The sequence below is a fragment of the Haliotis rubra genome, unplaced genomic scaffold, assembly GCF_003918875.1.
Source record: "Haliotis rubra isolate DU_JTF1 unplaced genomic scaffold, ASM391887v1 Scf173, whole genome shotgun sequence".
Lineage (NCBI taxonomy): Eukaryota > Metazoa > Mollusca > Gastropoda > Lepetellida > Haliotidae > Haliotis > Haliotis rubra.
This window is the reverse complement of record NW_025765703.1, coordinates 1,612,853-1,618,852: the sequence shown is the minus strand read 5'-3', so window position 1 is coordinate 1,618,852 and position 6,000 is coordinate 1,612,853.

The window sequence follows — 6,000 nt, the reverse complement described above, 5'->3', positions numbered from 1 at the left end:
AGGTGTCGCATGCGCTAGAGTATTGTAAACATGACACAGACACATTTGTAGAAATATGCATTGTTGAAGTAATACATGCAGAATTTATGTAATACAGTTAAAATGCTGCTTTGTAAGTACTTGTTGGCATTTAACCTCGGGCCACCAATTATTTTTCTGTTGACAGCTTCACCCATGATTATTATTCCTTGTACTTCTTGATGAGCCAAGAGATTTGTGGACATGTTAATGTTGCTCTAGGTCATCTTTGAGGTTATTGTGAAACATAAACGTATAATGTATTGCCAGTTACTGTTGTACTGTTACTTGTACAATCCTTAGACTTGAGGGCTTGATCTTTAGAGGAAGTTTCTGGAAGTTGGCTTTGGACAGGATACATGTGAAGTAAGTTACTCTGAGGATATGGAGGTGACATAGTGGGTTCTAAATTAGCAAGTTTGGGCAAGCGAGTGGTCGGGAATATAAACGTACTTGTAGCTGTATTAGTATTATCATTATTGATATAGGCCTTTGGCTGGGGCCAGTCACAAATCTCACAACTTCATGAATGTCATGGTAACAGTGTTTGAGTCATTAGTTGTCAGCTAGTCTTAAGAGGTAGGTTGTTGACTGTGTTGATGCAGATCATTATATCCCAGCTGTGTAGATGGATGCTCATGATGTCACTCACTGGATTGTCTGGTCCTGACTTGATTATTTACAGAGTGCCATCATGTAGCTGGAATGTTGCAGAGTGTTATGCCATTAAACACAATGAATGTTTATACAACATTGGATACTAAAGGTTTAAGAGATTTTAGGAAATATGTATTTAAAAACGTTTAGAATTGATATAGTCAATGCATTGCACCAGTTATTTAAATTTGAAGGAAATGAAAGTTAGTTGAAATTAAATGTCATTCGCAGGCAATTCTGAAGTTCCAAAGTAGTTTCATGGAAAGTAAGGTTAGGTTTTTCGTCTTAAGACATTGATATCATGAGAAAACATGAGCATGTAAATACATTATTAGTGAGTAGTCATAATATATACCTTTATGATTTTGCTAAGTAGATATTAGGTATAATTTTCAAGAAAATGTTTCATTGGTAAGGTTGTAGGGTTAAGTTTAGTTGCTCTACTTTTACGTGTTTACTGTGAACAGTAACATTCATTTATGCTTGACATATTCAGTGTTATCAGTTTTTATGTGACAAAACACATTAATGATTTTATCCATTTTGTCAGCGAGTGAAAAAGGACACTTTCAAACAGTTTCAGGCTACTCTCCATTCATATCTGCTGTTATCTTTCATGTAAAAAGGCGGTTATCTTCCTGCCAAGAAACAAATCCAATCTTATCTTGTGTACATTATCTCACCCTACATTCTCCACAGAGGAAGAAACATCCTTAACCTTGTAAGATCATGCATATGCAGCAGATAACCAGCCAATCAGAACTCTGCTTATATATATGGTTTGGTTGCCACAATCAGCTGTTGCTAATCAATACCGAAAGAAACTGCTGCTGGCTAGGGGCTATGACCGTTGTCCGTCCAACTGACCAGTAGAATGCACAGACCCACATACATTCTGGCAGTGTTGGACTCTATTGGATCTAACAGAAATACAATGGAGGACACTTCCAGTGAAAATTAGGCCAGTTATCTAAGTTGTGATAAAGGCAAGCTGGCTTTATGATTGCCGTCTGCTACCTGTAGTGAACTGTGCTGCTGTCTGTGGTCATGCTGTGTGGTCACTACTGCAGACCAGAGGATATTCAAGAGATTGTGACCAGTGACTTGGATAAATAATCTGGGATCTGGTGACTGACTTTGTGTTTGAAGGGTGTCATTTTGATGACATGGGGTACTGACTGGTTCCTGTACACAAACCTACCCCTGCTGGTGAGGGAACATGAACCTCATCAGGAGACACACATAGCTATGGAACCATGCTTCTGTCCAGCAGGTGAGATACATTGTTAGGAATAGGTACATATGTTTTCAAGAGTGGATAAACATATATTCCTGTGTTTGTTAGTTGAACTGCCACCCAACCTATGTACCATACACAATATGGTTGTACCTTGATTCAAGTCAAATAGGACCCTGGAACCCAATTGATTTTAAGAACTGGTTTTACCCCCAGAACACCTGTAATCATGTCTATCTAGCCTTCTGAAGAATTCTTGTTAATGCTTGACTGAGAGACATGATGTAAACATAAACATAAACAGGGTATATGGTGTCTATTTACATCCACATCTAATCTCTTCTAATGTTGTGTGTAAGGTGTGTGGATCATGTTAGGTCTCTACTTCTCTCACCCCTTCTCTTTTCTGTCCCCTACTCCAGACTGTTAACCATTAGGGCAGTGGTACAGGTGTCAGCTTGTCAGTTCTGTGACTGAGGACAGTGGGGTGTGAACACTTGCATGACCAAACCTCACTTCTCTCCCTTTGTTCCAGAACCAGCAACACAGCCCCACCCATCCCTCTCCCACCCCTCTTCCTCCCTCTCATCATGTTCCATGGCCTGGTTTCCCCTCCCAGGGCAGTAGGCAACACACATCCAACCCAGACAGGGACTGACATGGTGACCCACATAACCAGAAAGGTGCTGGGAGATAAACACTCTAATTTGGGAACTTATCTGATAATTACATCTGCCACTGATGTAGGAACTCCTATCTCGGGACAGTATGCATGTCTAATCTCGAATTAATATCTTTCTGTGTTAGCTTTTGCAGATTAGCCAAACCAGATTTAAAGGCTTCCAACATGAGATAACAATGTCTCTGTTTACTAGAAAACTAAATTAATAAAACACCTGTGAAAAGCAAAAGTTATATTTTCGTTTATAATTTATATATGCAAAGAAGTTTTTGAAGACTTTATTACTAGGCCTAAAATATTTAGTCAGCATTTTCAAAATATAACAGATAGTAATCTCTATGAATAAATTAATACATTAATTAAGGCATTAATGTGTGTATCATCCTCATGAGTGAGTGAGTTTAGCTTTACATGGGTTTTAGCAATATTTCAGCAATATCACGGCCGGGAACACCAGAAATGGGCTTCACACATTGTAACCATGTGGGGAATCGAACTGGGGTCTTTGGTGTGACAAGCAAATGCCTAAACCACTAGGCTACCCCTCAGCCCTCACCCTGATGAAGCTAGTTGTGCTACTCTCATGAAAGGTGTATTATCTGACAAATTTAGAATTAGCTGCTTCTGCATGAAGCGACTGACAATAGAGGTCACATTAACGATGTAATTGCATCAACAATGGTGTCTGCAGTATATTTTGTAGACGTAGAGTATTTTGAACAATGGATAATAACAGAAAATATTCTGAATCAAAATATGAAAAAGAAATGTCAAAATCTCTGATATGTCAACATTTATAGCCAGAACAGAAGTTTGGTTTGGTTTGGTTTGCTTGTTTTATGCCACACTCAGCAATATTCCATCTATATGAAGGCGGCCTGTAAATAATGGACCAGACAATCCTGTGATTAACAGTATGAGCTTTAATCTACGCAATTGGGATACGATGACATGTGTCATCCATGTCCACGAGCCTGACTACCCGATCCTTTTAGTCGCCTCTTACGACAAGCATGGATTCCTGTAGACCAGTTCTAACCCAGAACTTCAACAGAAATACTACCAACTGCCAGAGCTGTGATATGTCGATATTTATAGGCATATCACTGATGTCATGTCTATTCTGCCTCACACATTGATTGCATGAAGTAGCACCAGTTTTAGGACAACTATTTTTCGAATCAGATTTCTCACATTTAAATCTTTTTAGATTTTCATGTTTGTTTTTCGCACTCACCAAATATCTGCATGTGGGTGATGACAAGAGTGTCAGTCACCTTGACAGTCACATAGCTTGTGGGCATGCATGCAAACCATCACATGACACTCATGTGTTGTCACGATAGTAGCTTACAACCGATAGTAGCTTACAACTGATAGTAGCTTACAGCCGATAATAGCAAGTATAAACGATCTCTGGTAGCTTACAGCTGATAATAGCTTACAACCGATAGTAGCTTACAGCCGATGATAGCTTACAACCGATAATAGCTTACAACCGATAGTAGCTTACAACCAATGGTAGCTTACAACTGATAATAACAACCGCTTACAACCGATAATAGCTTACAATTGATAAGCTTACAGCCTTACAACCCGATGATAGCTTACAACCGATAATAGCTTACAACCGATAGTAGCTTACAGCCGATAATAGCTTACAACCGATGATAGCTTACAACCGATAATAGCTTACAACCGATAGTAGCTTACAACCGATAATAGCTTACAACCGATAATAGCTTACAACCGATAGTAGCTTACAACCGATAATAGCTTACAAGCGATGATAGCTTACAACCGATAGTAGCTTACAACCGATAATAGCTTACAACCAGGGATCCTGGGGGCTGGGCTGTTCCTGTGTCTCACATGGAAAGTGGCTGGTGACCAAGGTCATGATTAGGGGGGCAGGTGGCCCAATGTATCGGGAAGAATATTACATGGTGTAAAAATATAAACGTAAATGCTTTCTAGTGATAATCTTTGAAAACCTGGTGGAAATGAAATATTTACACTTGTCCAGCCCTTCTGGTGGCACCCACCACTGGGACAATTTGCATAAGACAGTAATGGCTTGTTTGTTGGCTGATGACACTCAGCTTAAAAAGATGCCTTTTGATTTGTAATTATATTTCAGCATGTTTGATGAGAGATTACATAAATGGTATGTAAGACAAATGAATATGCATTGAGAAACGGGGAAACAGTTCTAAGTCATATCTATATTTACAGAAAATGCTATGTCCGAACAGATAGTTACACATCTAATAACATTTTTCTGTTTTATTTTAGCTTTAAAGAGATACATTTGTAAGGATGCATTATTATTTATATGTTTGTATGTCAACAAATATTTAGGGCTTTGTTTTCATGAACTCTCAGGATGGCATGTGATGACGGCTGATTGTGTTGTTTCCTGAGTTATATATTCCAATGCAATTTTACAGTTAATTAAATATTCCTCCGTGTCCTGAATGCCGCAGTGTCCCTGGATCTTTTCACATCTAAGCTCAGCAATGCTGCAATACTGGATTCCTGCATTGTGTGCACTGGTCTGAAAAGTACCCTGAAGAATGTTCAGATCAATCAGTAAAAACTTTATAATTTTTCACGTACTGAGAGCAAATACTAAAGTGACAGACCATGTTTCCTTGCATATATTACAGACCTGTTTTGACTCACCAAACCAGCTGTGTATACCTGTCTAGACATTATTTAAACAGTTTGAGTTTTATCAACTTTCGAGTTTTGTTAATTTTCTGCTTGGAATATAGTGATAGAAAACAAGAGTGAACAGATGATTTTATATTATGTGAAAGACATGTCTGTCCATACTACATGTTGATTGACCATGTCATTGTATCCCAGTTGCGTAGATTGATGCTGTTGATCACTGGATTGTCTGGTCCAGACTCGATTATTCATAGACACCACCATATAGCTGGAACATTGCTGAGTGTGGCGTAAAACTTAACTCACTCACTATAGACCCCTGCCATATAGCTGGAACATTGCTGAGTGTGGTGTAAAACCTAACTCACTCACTATAGACCCCTGCCATATAGCTGGAACATTGCTGAGTGTGGCGTAAAACTTAACTCACTCACTATATAGACCCCTGCCATATAGCTGGAACATTGCTGAGTGTGGTGTAAAACCTTAACTCACTCACTATAGACCCCTGCCATATAGCTGGAACATTGCTGAGTGTGGCGTAAAACTTAACTCACTCACTATAGACCCCTGCCATATAGCTGGAACATTGCTGAGTGTGGCGTAAAACTTAACTCACTCACTATAGACCCCTGCCATATAGCTGGAACATTGCTGAGTGTGGTGTAAAACCTAACTCACTCACTATAGACCCCTGCCATATAGCTGGAACATTGCTGAGTGTGGTGTA